A 14,127-nucleotide genomic window follows, 5' to 3' on the forward strand; every position below is an offset into this window, starting at 1 on the left:
CTCTGGGTTGCATGGGACATGCCCTGTGCCCTGGCAGCCTTGCCATCAGGGTCATATCTGCTGATGCTTCTTGCAGGATTGCCACTCCAGGACACCTCCCATTTTCCCCATGCACATCGGTATGAATTCAGGATTGCCCCAACCTGTCCCTGTTTCTGCCCAGGTGTGCACCTTTTTTTGCTGCTCATCTACATTACCTTGTATCACACCTGTGACACCGCTAATCTGCTGTTTAGAAAGGATGGATGAGCTTTTGTCACTTACAGGATCCATCCTGTGGATAGGACTGGTTGGATTAGCACCAAAGCAGAGATGGTTTTATTTAGATAGGTAAAATAAAATTTTTTAGCTTTGGAGAAATTATATCCAATTTTAGAAGACTGTTTCTGCTTGCAATCATCCCTCAAGCCATTGCTGCAGATTTTGCAGCCGGCTCTAATCTGTGGAGATCCCTGAACGAGCTAATTGCCTACCATCAGCATTCATCTTTCTCCTTTAGCAGACTAGAAGCACCAGAAAATCTCACCTATTGTGCTAGATTTTAACTTCACAAATGGAAATGACTTGTCACTTGATTCCCCAAATGACAGTTTTGGTTATGAATAGTACTAAGCTGTATTTATTACAGCTATTCTAAAAGGGCTCTTCATTGCCCCCAGTGAAGTGCAGGAAGACGCAAACATTCACAGCGTTTTTCCTTTCCTTGAAAAAGTCTTGGCTATTTCCAGGTTTTGATCACTATCATTTCAACTTTGGAATTTTATTAAACTGTTTTGAGTTTGACACAACTGTAGCGGCAGATAGAGTGGGTAGATAAATGTACCTTCTGAATAGGCTTAATACCAAAAGTGGATGAGAGGAATGACAAGATATCTCATCTATGAAAATTTCACTTCCATAAGATTTGCCACTTACAGCTGATAATCCTTTCAGCCTCAAAGGGTCAAAAGGTGAAAATGATTGAGGTACCTTTTGCCATGAATATTTCACAAGCTGCATATCCCTTTTTCACTGAGATCTATGTGCTGACTGAGGGCTTCTTCAGGATGAGTCCTTAGCTGACTGATGAATACAAAACACCTCTTGAACAAAAGGCATTCAAGATTAGCGGAAGACAAGACAGCCTACTTTGGTTTCTGTGAGCAGTACCTGGAGTATCAATGGAGATAAAACACTGAGTGACAGGTAACTGAAATAGAGAATAACACCATATATTGTTCTCCTATTGATCGGGGAAATAATGAGAAAGTTAGCAAGTCACGGTAATGTCACAGACAGTGATGAACTTTGGAGAACTCAAGGACCAAAAAGTAACATGAAACAAGGAGTAAAATGAAGATAATATTTGGTTACAGTACAGTTCTCAAATTGTAGTGAAACACATCCCTTTGCCTTTGAGTATGCATGGGTTTTAAAACGAAGACAATGGGAAGAAATTGCTGGCTGAAACAATATAGCTATTTTATTTTGCTACGGCCAGTAATGTGAACTTCTTGGAAGACATCTTCTTTCACCACACTATTGCAGCTGGGAACATTTAGAGGCTATGAACCAAAATTATCCTCTATGCATAACCTTTCTAGTGTCATATCCTGCAAGGTTTTGTGGTAATTGAAGATATTCAGTACCAAGAATCAACTCTTGTTTCACTGTGGCATTGAGATGAAAAAGGCAATCCCTTTGAAGAGGCTGCTCATTCAAAAGAGAAGCGGCACCTTAGCAAAACATGTCTAGAGAAAGTTGTTCTTTCTTTTTATACTTAGACAACACTTGGAAAGATTTTAGCTCATTTATTTCTGTAAGGCAGGGATGCTTCTGCCTCTGCCTTGGGGTCCCTGGCCCAACCCCAGCCACGGGAGCTCCCCACAGCACTGGGCAAGGACCCCAGCTTCCCAGTATCCATCACCTTTCCTGTATGCTGAGTCAAAACCAGGCCAATGAAAGTAACCACTTGGGCAATGAAAAAAACCTCCTGCACCGCCCAGGACTTCTTTACTTAGATAATTTTATAAGTCTATAAATAAGGCTGCCCTTTCATCACTCGAACAGAACAGAGCCCATGTAGGGCACAAATATTTTTCCATTTAAGACAAGCAAAACTGCACTTGAAGGAAGGAAACTCTCTTGACCCTAGTTAAAACTAGGCATCTTAAATTTAAATAAAGATAAAATTGTGTTGTGCTTCTCATCTGCTTTTCAAACGGCTTCTTCTTATTCTTCTTGGGAGCTTGTCTTTTTCCTAGCAGAGAGTTACTCTAAAAATATCCTTAAGGGTCGTATTTTTAGGTTTAATCTTTAAGAGTCAGGAAGAACTGTGTCACCCTAATGCAGGGCACATTTCAACGGCTTCACCATCATGACAACAAGCATTTCAGATGGATTTAAGACCTAAAGGGATGCCGCATCTACTTTCAATAGGATTTCAGCACCCATTTTTTCATCCTCCTGCAAAAGCCGTAGCCCTCAAGATATAAAGCACTGTGAGCCAGAGCAAGGCAGGGGAAGGTCAGGGGAAGGGGCAGGCTGCGTTTGCCCATGTCCTGCCCAGCCATCCCCATGCAGCAGCTGGGACTGAGTGCCTGCTTGAGCCCTGCAGCTTGCGAATGCTTTCAAGTTCCTCAGTTTAGAGAACATCTTGTCTCTGTTTGAAGAGGTCCAGGTTAAGACTGGGACCTCCATACTCTGTTTGATTCTCTCTTCTGAGACAAAGAAATCAAACGAATTGTTATGTTTGCATTATACTGGAACATAGAGATGTCATGGTACCTGGCCTGGTAATGCCGGATTGATTTAGATATTCAGGCTGCAGTGCCCTCCACTCTGCAAATGTAATAAACGTGGCAATTAAGCTCCATTAGGTCTACTCAGCTACCTGGTTGCATTTGAAAAGCTATTTCTACAAATTCTAGGCTGAAGCGTGGGCTGGATGGGACAGCAGAGGGTGTGAAATGGGGCATTTGTTCCAGGATCAGGATGCATTTGCTATTCCAAGAAAAAACTGGGATAGCAGCCTTCAGACTTCTTCTGCACAGAGCACTGGAAGTGTGTAAGACATATAATCAAGGTAATAAGCATGCACTTCCAAGATTGCCCTTTACATGCTGTTTTAGACAGCTCGTTCACTGACAATTGCCCCCAGGCTCCTGCATACTCTTACTGTCCACAAAGACGGTAATTTCACTTCTAAACATGCTAAGAAACACCTACTCATGCCTTATCTCCAGTGTGCTTCACCTTTCGTTCCATCACCAGCAGTGTCGTTATGCTGAGGAACTCCTGTTCATGAAGGCAAGGCACCTGATTCCTGCAAGGTACCCTTTCCCGCAAGCAGCCATGAGGCAACCCATGACACTGTTTGCAGTGTATTGGCTCTCCCTGGATTAAGACCGAGCTGGAGTTTGGAATTCCAGCAGAGCAGAAAAATCTGAATTGTGAGAATGGTTACAGGACACAGCCCTCTGCTGCTTATGTGGAGCTGCACCCAGAAGCATAGGTCATTTCATTTGGGTCTGAGCACACACCACGCACTGTATATTGCCCTTTAGAAGGAACACTTCTCTTGTCTTTAATGGGAAGTCTATCCAGCCATCAATTTGTTAATAAAAAGGTGATATGCTAAGGAGAAATTAATGTCAAATAATCCCCTATAAAATAATGTCACTGTGTTCAGGTTCAGGTTTGCTGGCTACAAAACATTTGCTGCTCATTTTATGCCCCGCTATTAATGGATAAGAAAAAAGAAGGGGAATTTGTTACTTAATGTAGGATGTGCATCTCATGCCATCAGATTACATCAGGTTCATCAAGTCATGCTTATATAACTTGATTTTAATTTATGGGTTTTATTGTTGGCAGGTTTTTGAGAATATGATTTGATTGAACGTCTGTTGAATGTCTGTAAAATATCTGTTAGCTTGTAAATGGACTCTAATGGATTACACTGCTTGCTTCTTTTCTTATGGAGCTGTTCACCTTTGCATGGTATAGTAGACAAGTCACATCTTGCTTTGACTGCGCGCAGCATCAACTATAATAACTATATGTCAGAGGCTGTAGCGTTGTAGATACACTCTACTTAAAATCACTGTTCATGTATCCAAGGAGAAATGCTCAGTGTCCAGGAGAGCTCCAGCAGAACGACTCATTACTGCCTGTAGTTTGATAAATGCCTCCATTTTCCTACTTTATGATTTACGTTATTTATCACAGGAGGTTTCTTCTGCACCAAAAATTTTAAAACACTTTTTAAGCTTATGTGGATAGATCTCTGCTGGTTTCATCAGGTTGGGCTGACTATAAGAAAACGTAGCACTAGAAAAAAAAGTTTGGCTTCCTCTTACCCAGGCTGGCTAGTGTCAGATCTGGAGATGCAAGACCTCCAGGGCTCCCTGGAAACTGGAGATGTCCAGGGCTTTTTTTTCCACGCTGAGGAGTAAGAGTGATTGATAGAGCAGCTGTTAAGGTGGGCTTACAAACCCGGAGGCAAGCTTTGGCTGCCTGCTTTGTCAGCGTAGGACGGCAGACACAGTGCAGGGCAGCCCAGGGAGCACCGGGGCAGGGACAACCCCATGAACGGCAAGAGTGCTGCAGCACTGTGAGACCCCAGCTCGGGAGATCAGTTACAAACCAGCCTTTTTGCAAGCAAGAAATATCCAATGCATTGACTAAACCCTGGTGATATGCACAGGCTGTAGCATTGCTTTTTAAAAAATCAACAGGTTTAAGGTTGGGTTTGAGCTTGAAGGCATGAAATTGAGATCTTGGCAGATCAGCTATTACAAGGGCCAATGCAGTAGAGTCTCCTTTGTGTACTGAAGGGAAGGGGTCTGTATTAGACTGATGGTTCTACTGCATAAGCAGAAATGTACAGCTCACAGAGAGCAATACAGGCAGCTGCCACTGCAGAGGCATTCATTCACTGTTTATCCCAGAGTCTCACAACAGATCTCCACATTTTGAGCTCAGGCTCCATAACAGGTTCCTTAAAACTGATCCACATCTGTGGTCCCATGGGCAATGGAGTATTTTGCCGCAAGGATAACTCCTGAGGTACCAGTACTGCAGGGAACTGTGCAGTCTGGGAACCTGTAAAAGCACACCGAGACAGTCCAGAAAGCAAGCCTTATGCTGCCTGATACATCTCACCCCATCTTACTTGCCTCAGAGTATGGTGCATCTTCTGGAGCTCAGTGATGCTACACTACAGTCCCAAAACAAGCTGTCCAATGTCACCAAACAATTCAGAAAGAGATGATTGCTGTACATGCTATTAGTTGGTCCTGTTGTGAGGACTGCTGGTCTTGCCCCGCCAGCTGTGCTGCTGCCTTTTTCAGGGTGTTTTCTGGCATGTATGTGGCACAAGTGTCTTCCCAATCATAAAATATTAAATGTGATTCTTCCCTCTGGTTGTATGATGAGCCCTATGTCAGTGACATACCCAGAAGTATAAATCTGCCCATAAACCCCCTGCAGAGGTTTTCTCTGAGGTAGAAGATGGCAGGGAGGTTCTCGGCCGGACCCTAGTTTTTCCGGTGCAACCCTGGAAGAGCTGCATCCAAGGCCACCCAAGGTTCAGCACAGCGTGAAGCTGTTTGTGCTGTCTGGTTCTGATGCTGCCAGTCCTTTGGGTTATTCACTTAGCTGCTCTGAACCTCCATTTTCTCAGCAGACATAGAGAGATGAGAGTGATAATCCAGCATTAGAAAGCTTTTCCACCGCTGCAAGAAAATCACTGGGCAAGCACTAAGACAGGTTATTTAATGCAAGAAAATAGTTCCATGAGCAAGGAAATTTAAGTTATGCATCATCATAGTTATTAAGGTAGACACTTTTTAGGGTTCTGACACAGAGAAAAACGTGATAGGAGGACAAACACTTACTCCAACATTTTTTAATGTGTTTGGCTTTTTCTGATACACACAGAATAACTACAAAATGGCAATGCATCTGAAAATTCTTAAACATAACTACAACATTTCTTAAACCCAACTAGAACATTTCTTAAGCCCAACTACAACATTTTTTAAGCCCAACTACATCAGCTGTGATCACTACTTCAACAGAAACATTGCACACCTTGTGTTATCAGCCTGCAGATCATTCTTGGGTCCTACAGAACATGCCAAGCTGTGGCCACCATCACTGAGTAACCACGAGGCTAGGCATGCCATGGGGACTATCATCTTCTTATCAGACCAGAAGAGACTCCAGCCCTGCAGAAAAAATGTGTATAATGGCATCAGTTCCCCTGGATCTTCCTGCTGCAGAAAGCACAAGGTTGCAGAAAAATTTGGTTGGCTTTGAGGCAGAGAAGCCACCCGTCCTGGAGGAAGATACCAGATGTCAAGAGACTCAATAGAAAGGCAGCTACTCAGAAAGTAACTCGTGATGGTTCATGCTCATAATCCTAGCCTGCTCCAAGTAAATTCCTATTGAAAAGGAGCTTAGCTCCAGCTGTCCATTTTATGGCCCTTTCAAGCCTGTTTGACTCAGATGTGTTTCACCTCACACTTTGCAGCAAATGCCACACACAAGCACAGCGATCAATACACCCTCGCCTCGTCCTCAGCGCGCCATCATTTAGCACCATTTGGCCCAACAGGACTCACTTGGCCTCAGGCATGCGGTGCACTCACCTGAGTGATGTTTGACAGGTAGCACACCCAGGAAGGGAATGCATCCCGAACATGGCAGCCCAGCAACATGGACTGAATCAGCATGACAGGTCCCAAATTCTATCTCTGGGCAAGACGGGGTGCAGAGTAAATATTTGATGAGGCCCCGTGCATGGAAGACACTTTGTTGAACAAGAAGATAAGCAGCACATTGCAGTGTCATCGGTTTGTCTGGAGGAAGACGTCCCGCTCCAAACGTGAGTTGTGGGGGAAGCCAACACCTCTTTCCAGCTGTAGAGACCTTTTCCCACTGTATCTTGAGTGCTGGCTGCTCCTCAACGAACCGTGGACCCTCCCTTTGCCCAGGAGGTCTGCAGGCACGTATGTCCAGGACAATACACCATGACTCAGGGCAAAGCAGTGACACCACCAAGCTACACAACGGCTCCCCGTATGTCTTTCTGCTTACCCTGACTTCTGGACGCTACACCAGATGCCAATGGGCCAGAGATGGCACCCGGGGCTCAGCGCAGTATGGGGTCACCGTCTGCATGGCCCTTTTCCTTCTGCTGCCCTCCTACACCGGCATCCGGAGGCTGGAAAGTAGCAGAGAAATCCCTGTGCTGGCTGGCAGGAGGTGTCCATCGTGTGACTCCAGGCAGGTGGTGAGAAGGGGGCATCACCTTGGACAGCCTAGACGAGAAGGTAAAGCGAAAAGCAACAAAATTCAGAATTTAAGCAAAAGCAAGCTTCTCACTTCTAAGCTTTCCCTATCCCCAGAGCCTCCTCAGCATAAAACAGCCAGCAAAAGCCAGGGCAATATCTAGCGATTTTCACGTGGGCTGAATTCTCTCCTGACAAAGCACCGGTCTGTGTCCAGTCCCTCAGGTTTTACAGACTATAAAGGGTACGAACCAAGCAACTTTGTCACTCACAATTTTACAAGTGATTATGTCTCCGTTATTTTTGACCAAGAATTTCTGTTGCCTTTTGTAACATTGTTCACTTATGCCCTGTGTATGGATAGAGACAAAAATTAAGAGAAAAAAGCCAGCATCTCTTTTTTCTGCTCACAACTGGTCTGCAGCAGGGACTTGATATCCTTCTCCAGTAGAAGACGTGCTGGGTAGCAGGCTGAAGGGGAGCAGCAGAGCACTGGAGCGACAGGCAAACACTGAAATCCCTACTGGAGAGGAATTATTATTTATACTGCTGGACAGTTTTCTTCTGTGAAACAACTGGGAATGATTTACCCCACAAATGTCTGGCTGTTGGCTGGGTAAGTAGCCAGCAAACAGAAGAGGAGTCAAACCATGCCAGACTCAGCTAGCTGTATGCGATCCATCGCTGATCCGTCTGCAGCACATGATATCTGCTGGTTTCTCTGCTCCAGACTGGTTGGGAGAGAGGTACTTGAAGGAACGGGAAGCTGTGTTTCCATAGCTGAGTGGTTTCTAGCTCCGCATCAACATGGTGTGCCTTCTGGCTGCTCAGATGGACCTCAACCAGAGCCCCACCACATTAGAACACTGTGATTTAATACCCTCATTTGTTAGGTTAGAAGCAGTGCAGAAAATTCAGGTCTCCCCTACTTCTATGTACAATAGTCAAAAATTACAAGTGTCTTGGATAACACAGTGAGCAGTGTCTGGGTGCAAGTAAGGACCTTCCAGCAACATGACCTGGTTCTGGATCATCCTCCCTCCCTCACGGGGGTTCATGGGGCTCCCCCTGCTTGAGGGAGACAGGGGAGCCCCATAGTGGGAAAACACATCAAACTGTGGATGCGGAGGTGTATCCTGAGAGCTCATTCTGCCTCAATGTGTGTTTTGTTCTGAAGAAAATAAGTGTCTGTCTTTGCCTAGAGCCCTGGAGATTGTGCGTTTGATAACCTGAAACTCAGCCTAGGAGGTACTGCATCGCTTAGTGATGGTCTAAGAGCAAAGTAAATCATTCGGGTAAGACAGGTCTCAGTGGAAATGAACTGTCCTCGCAAAAAGCTACCGCAACTCAGGGGGCTATCTATAGTTTAGGATTCAGCATACTCCACGCTGGTTATGTGCTGCTCAAACTTGAAAGGTGTTGGTATTACAGTTCTGCTGTACATCCACATCAGAAAGTGAAGATCATTAGAGTAACGCTCTCCTATACAACAGTGATGCAGGTCAAGGTGATCAAGGTTTTTACTCATTCTCTGAAAACCATTTAGGTCAAAGTTGCTCTATATTATTTATTAGCTTTGATGCCCTTCCCCTCTTATATGTTCTGTAGGTGGGGGTTTCTAGGTTTTCCTTTTTTTTGTTTCCACTCCTGGCACAAGTAATTTTCCGATCTGTTCCTGAGCTTCCCCTGATGTAAAATGGTACTAATGATCCTTATCTGCTGTGAGACCTACTGAAGAAAGTACTTCTGTAGAGCGAGGGAGTATCGCGGTGCCATTTTACCTGAGGTCCCAGCAGGCACCACCTTGGCAGCAGTTCCCCACGCAAATGGTGCTGGCATTATTTGTAGCCATCAGGGCAGTCCCGTCGGCTAATACAGGGCCTGGTCACACAGCTCTCACCCTGGAAAACTGTCCTTTGACTCCAGCAGAGCTTCTGGTGTGTGCAGAAAACACAAGACTGGGGTTGCTGGCTGGCAGAGGTGCTCTGGGTCTCATCGCTGACGACATCCCATCAGGCACTAAGGTCTACAATGCAAGCTGGAGAAATCTCAGCAGCAAAAAGTTGGTCTGCGACTGTGTCTCACACCAATGTTGTACTCTTTGAAATTCTCTGACATCTTCGGAGTCACTCGTGACTGAGGCTGGTGAGGGTAGAGCCAGGCCCACAGTTCAATTACACCACCTTCTCCCTCCCTATTTGTGCTACGCTCATTACACAGAGCGAAATCAATTAATTCTAACAGAGGAATAGGTTCCTGGCCTGTCTATAAGTCACTGGGTACATAATTGTTCTGTTGCTTACATTAACACCTTAGCACATGATTAGCACTGTTTGCGATTCCTGGGCTCCAGCGGCTGCTCCGTCCCTGCACGGGGGACTCTGCTGTAGGCTCCCTCCTTTGCAACCCACCCATGCACCAGTGGTACACACAATTAAAAGCCTCCCGTGGCTGAAGCCTTCAGACAGACAGAAAGACCTAAAAACATGCCTTTCTCTTGATTAGGCAGCTTTAAGGCCAATAGGATTAAGGAGAGAGATACCACCACGGAGGGGAACAAAATATCAAAGTCTTGCTGAAGTAGTGGAGAAGGCGGGGAGGACAACGACGATTTTCTGAGCAATTCACACATTCTTTTTAAAAAGGGCTGAAAAAAATTATAAAAAAGTACATCTCCTTTTAAGATGATATTTGAAGTGTTCAAAACACACGTTTTTAAATTTCAAGTTTGAAAAACATATAATCCCTGAAAACCAAATCTTCGAGGCACTGGAAATCAAAGAAAAGTTAGTTATGGCTTGTGAGCTTTTTGTCTGGAGAAACAAAGGCTTAATGGCCAACAAACAAGCAGTTCAGAATCCCCCCTTTTTAACAAAGAAAAGTCTTTGCTTATGACTGTTCTTGCTGGATTAGGAAACTAAAAAAAAAATCAAACAGGCAACAAATAATTTTACCATTACCAGGTAATATGTGTTAATTGCTCAGTTTATATACTCTGAATGACATACCATTAGAGACTGTGTATGCATTGTAACTAGAGCATTAATAAATTTAAAATGTGCCTATTAGGATGACAGCTTTGGAGGTGCAAAGGAATAACAGTTATCACTTGGCAGAAGCAGATCTCACCCCATCTGCCGAGACTTTGCATACATTTTCAGCTTCCTGAGCAATGATTAGGGCTGTCAGAACCTCTTTAACCTTCTAACTGCTGGTCCCAACTGGCCTTAATTAGAGACTAATGAATTCAGAAGATGCAGGCCGTGAGGAAAACTGCCTTGACAGTTTGTGTACAAATTAAGCACCAATTACTTCATGCATCTTTTGCATTGCTGATACAAGTCTCTGTTATTATTTTTGAATATGGTCATTTTAGCATAAACCGAGAACTTTGCTAATGTATTTTGTCATTTTTATGGCTCATCATAAAAAAAAAAAGAATACCAGGAGGGTCATGAATATGTGAAATAAACTACTGTAGATGATAAAAAGAAATTCATTTCCCTCTAGGGAATATCTTCCAACATTTTTTCCCCTAATATCATATTATTATTATGATTAGTCACATAATGATCACAATTTAAGAAACAGACGTAACATGGTACTCTGAATATTTTTTATTAGGAATATAGCTGCTGTTATTAGCACAAGAAGGAACACAAAGATACAGGTAAGAGTCTTCCAGTTCTGGGAGCTCAGAAAAACTTTTATACCCACCCATGTTAGCAAAAGGTTGTTGACAGTGCTCTGGTTAGAAACAGGAGCACAGGGAGCTGTAGCTGTATAGTCAAGTAGCTTTGGGGGTCTAAATCTCCCCAGTTTCTCCCTCTTATCCTCGTCCTGAAGATGTGAGAGCTTCAAATCAGTATCTTTTGGAAAACCACTCCTAAACCCCGTGAAGGTGAATACCTGACAAGGCAGGGGAATGTCCCCTGCATCTTCCCATAAAATTAGCTTTATGAAAGTCTGAAAAACTCCTACCCCTGGTGCTCTTGCCAGACCCAGTGGGACAGCAAATGTGACTTTATGGAAAAGACTACAGACCAGTGCAAGTCATGAACAGCAGAGCACACCTGAGGCACGCGACCAGCCGAGCAGTCGTACAGCCATTCCTTCACTGGCCTGTTACCTCTTTCAATTTGGACCGCTACGTCTTTTCATTTCTCCTAATTACCATCATGTTCCCTCTTGCATTTAGTGAAATTTATGACCGCTATGCAAACCAAGGGTACTTCAAACCCCACCAGAGAATCTCTCCTGGCTGCGTTACCGCGGAAATCGAGGTCATATCAGCCTCCTTCCTGAGCATCTCCTGCCCCAGCTCTCCCTGTCGCTGGGAAGGAGGGATCCCCCCCAGCAGCTCCACAGGAGGAAAGCCAGAAAGAAGCAGAGGGGATGGATGAATTAATAGCATGTAGTGAAATTTTGCCACTTGCATACCAGGTTAGACTGTGGGATATGTGCATCTTCATAACCTGCAGATGTACAGAGCTGAAGAAGAACTACAGCAGAATGAATCCCCCAGTACTACAAAATTCTTCAAATATGGAGATGCTCTGTGTGAAGGAAAGAAGGAAATTTCTATCACATCCATAAAAACTCTCCCAAAATGAGACAGAGCGCATTAGAGCAAACTTGGAAACACAAGGCCAGACTCTCGGTGGCAAGTCACAGTCAGCATCTTCAGGTCTTGAATTTCAGTTAAATAAAGCCTCAGTTAAGACCTCTTATGAAGTTTGTCCACACAAAACCATGGATGCTGTTCTCAGTCCTATCACTATACCATGCAAGACCTTTCTCCACACAACCCTCTCTTGCATTTCATCAAAGTAGTTTTAAACTTCTCTGATGAGGATGACCTAAAAATCTCATGTGACACTTTCCTAATTGTCACTGTCATTAAGCATTGGGATTTTCTGTTGGTAACCCAACATTTTCCTCCTTGCATTTACACCAGTACAAAACGTTTACAACATGTAAACACAACATATTTTTACATGTATGACAGAATCCTTTCTTTTCCCGTGAAAATGTACTATTTTATGAGCTGCCATTGAATTTAAAGTCCTCTAGTAAATTTTTTTGTATCTGTTTTCATTAATCAGCCTTCAGTCTGGCCTCTGCCCTAGAGAACAGGTCCATGCTCCAGATCTGGAGTTCACAAGGCTGTGACTCCCTAGATCAAGACACTCTGTGCCAGTGAGGTTTTTTACTGAAAATCACATTCAGAAATGATGAGCTGACCCCCACAAGTTTTTTAAGACAAGTCTAAGGTTGTGGCTCAGCTGTGTCCCTAACCTGATGTAGATTTTTCAGAAATTGGTTTGTTACATTAATGAACTTTGGTTAAACCTCATTCCATTTCCTTTGCCATTGACCTTTTTTTCTTTTTTTTTTTTTTTTTGCCAGTTCTAATGACCCTCCCCTGGTGTTTAATAACAGCATCTTCTTCTTCAGTAACACTTACACATGGAACAAATACAGATTTAACACTGTCATCTGGGTTATCATTGCACTATGTGTAGCTCCCTTCTGTTTATCACAGCTCTAAAAGCTCACGATAGAGAGTGGACTTGGAGGAAAAGAGAGGAAAGATGACACAGCTCCTTTGTCTGATCCAAAGCCCTGGTGAGTGATGAAGATATGCCCTAAATCCTGCAGAGAGGTGAGTTTTACATTGGTGCTGAAGGCCGAAACACGCTGAGCAAGATGGTGAAGTGTACACACATGCGTGTGTCTGTGCATATGCCCATGTGGCTGTGTGTGCATGTCTATGTGCGTGTGTGCAGACACCCCACCTTCTGGCAGCTGGTCCATAATGAAATCGCAGGACTTTGCCACCAGATGGGTCAGATCTGCTTTAGCCAGCCCTTATTTGGAAAGCAGAAAACCTCTGACTCTGCTTCCCAAGGAGGTGTAGGATTTCTGTGGGACAGTAATTCTAGCTATTGGCTCTGGTGCACGGCCTTGTCCCACCAGGAGTTTCTGGTCACCTTTGACTTCTCACCCTCCCTTCATAAGTTGGCTTGTGAGCACATCACTCCCCAACTGGGATGCACCAAGCTCAGGTCTTGTCCTCCTCACCTACACCACGCTGCCAAAGCTCTCTGTGGTGATGGCACAAAGCACATGCTGATCGCTGAGGCACCTGTCTCAACAGGAACATCTTGCCCTGGCATTTCCGAAAGGTGTCCCAAGTCATGACTTTTCTTCACTTTTTTTTACTGACCTGAAGCAGTCATCTTTTTCAGGTGGATGTATGGGTCTCAGGTGGATATATGGGTGTCAGTTCTGCTTTCAAGCTTTACTCTTCCACCTGGTAGGTGCATTCAGTTCGTCTACCTCACCAGACCAGCTGAAAAAATAAAGGGGGGAGGGGAGAGAAGGATTAAATAAACTGCAAATTCAAAATCTTGGAATAGTTAGCAGTCCCCTCATTGAAGTCATTTATATTTAACTACTGTACATGGAACCGAAGCATCCCCTGCAAAAACAAGCACTCTACGTATAAAAATTTAAAACCACATTGATAACCCATCTGGCATCCTCCTAATTATGAATCTCTTAGTGGAGTAATATTCCCTTTAGAAGCAAAACAGTAAATACAACAAGGGAAACATGATTATTAATTTCTTTTTGCTCTGTCTTTCAAGACAAGCGTCCATTCACATGTGCACGCAAAATCTTTCTCAAATGGAATCTACTGAAGTAAGACACAACACAATGCTTGCTAATTAAACATTTAAGAAGAACCCCCCACCCCCCCCAACCCGTTCTCCATCAGGAGACGATATTAATAGATGTTCCATAATAAGAAGCGTGTTTGAATTCCAGCTGTCTTGCCCCATAA

General features: G+C 44.0%; 1 long non-coding RNA gene across 1 annotated transcript in view; it reads right to left on the reverse strand.

Moving 5' to 3' along the window:
- Positions 1-5,839: 5,839 nt before the first annotated feature.
- The window catches only part of LOC142365230 (uncharacterized), a 55,268-nt gene continuing 46,980 nt past the window's right edge, over positions 5,840-14,127 (reverse strand). The window contains exons 3-4 of the long non-coding RNA XR_012766405.1: positions 13,507-13,632; positions 5,840-7,307 (exon numbers count right to left, since the gene is read on the reverse strand). This is a non-coding gene — a long non-coding RNA (uncharacterized LOC142365230). The remainder of the gene's footprint in view (positions 7,308-13,506; positions 13,633-14,127) is intronic.

The sequence above is a fragment of the Opisthocomus hoazin genome, chromosome 2, assembly GCF_030867145.1.
Source record: "Opisthocomus hoazin isolate bOpiHoa1 chromosome 2, bOpiHoa1.hap1, whole genome shotgun sequence".
NCBI classification, from domain to species: Eukaryota; Metazoa; Chordata; class Aves; order Opisthocomiformes; family Opisthocomidae; genus Opisthocomus; species Opisthocomus hoazin.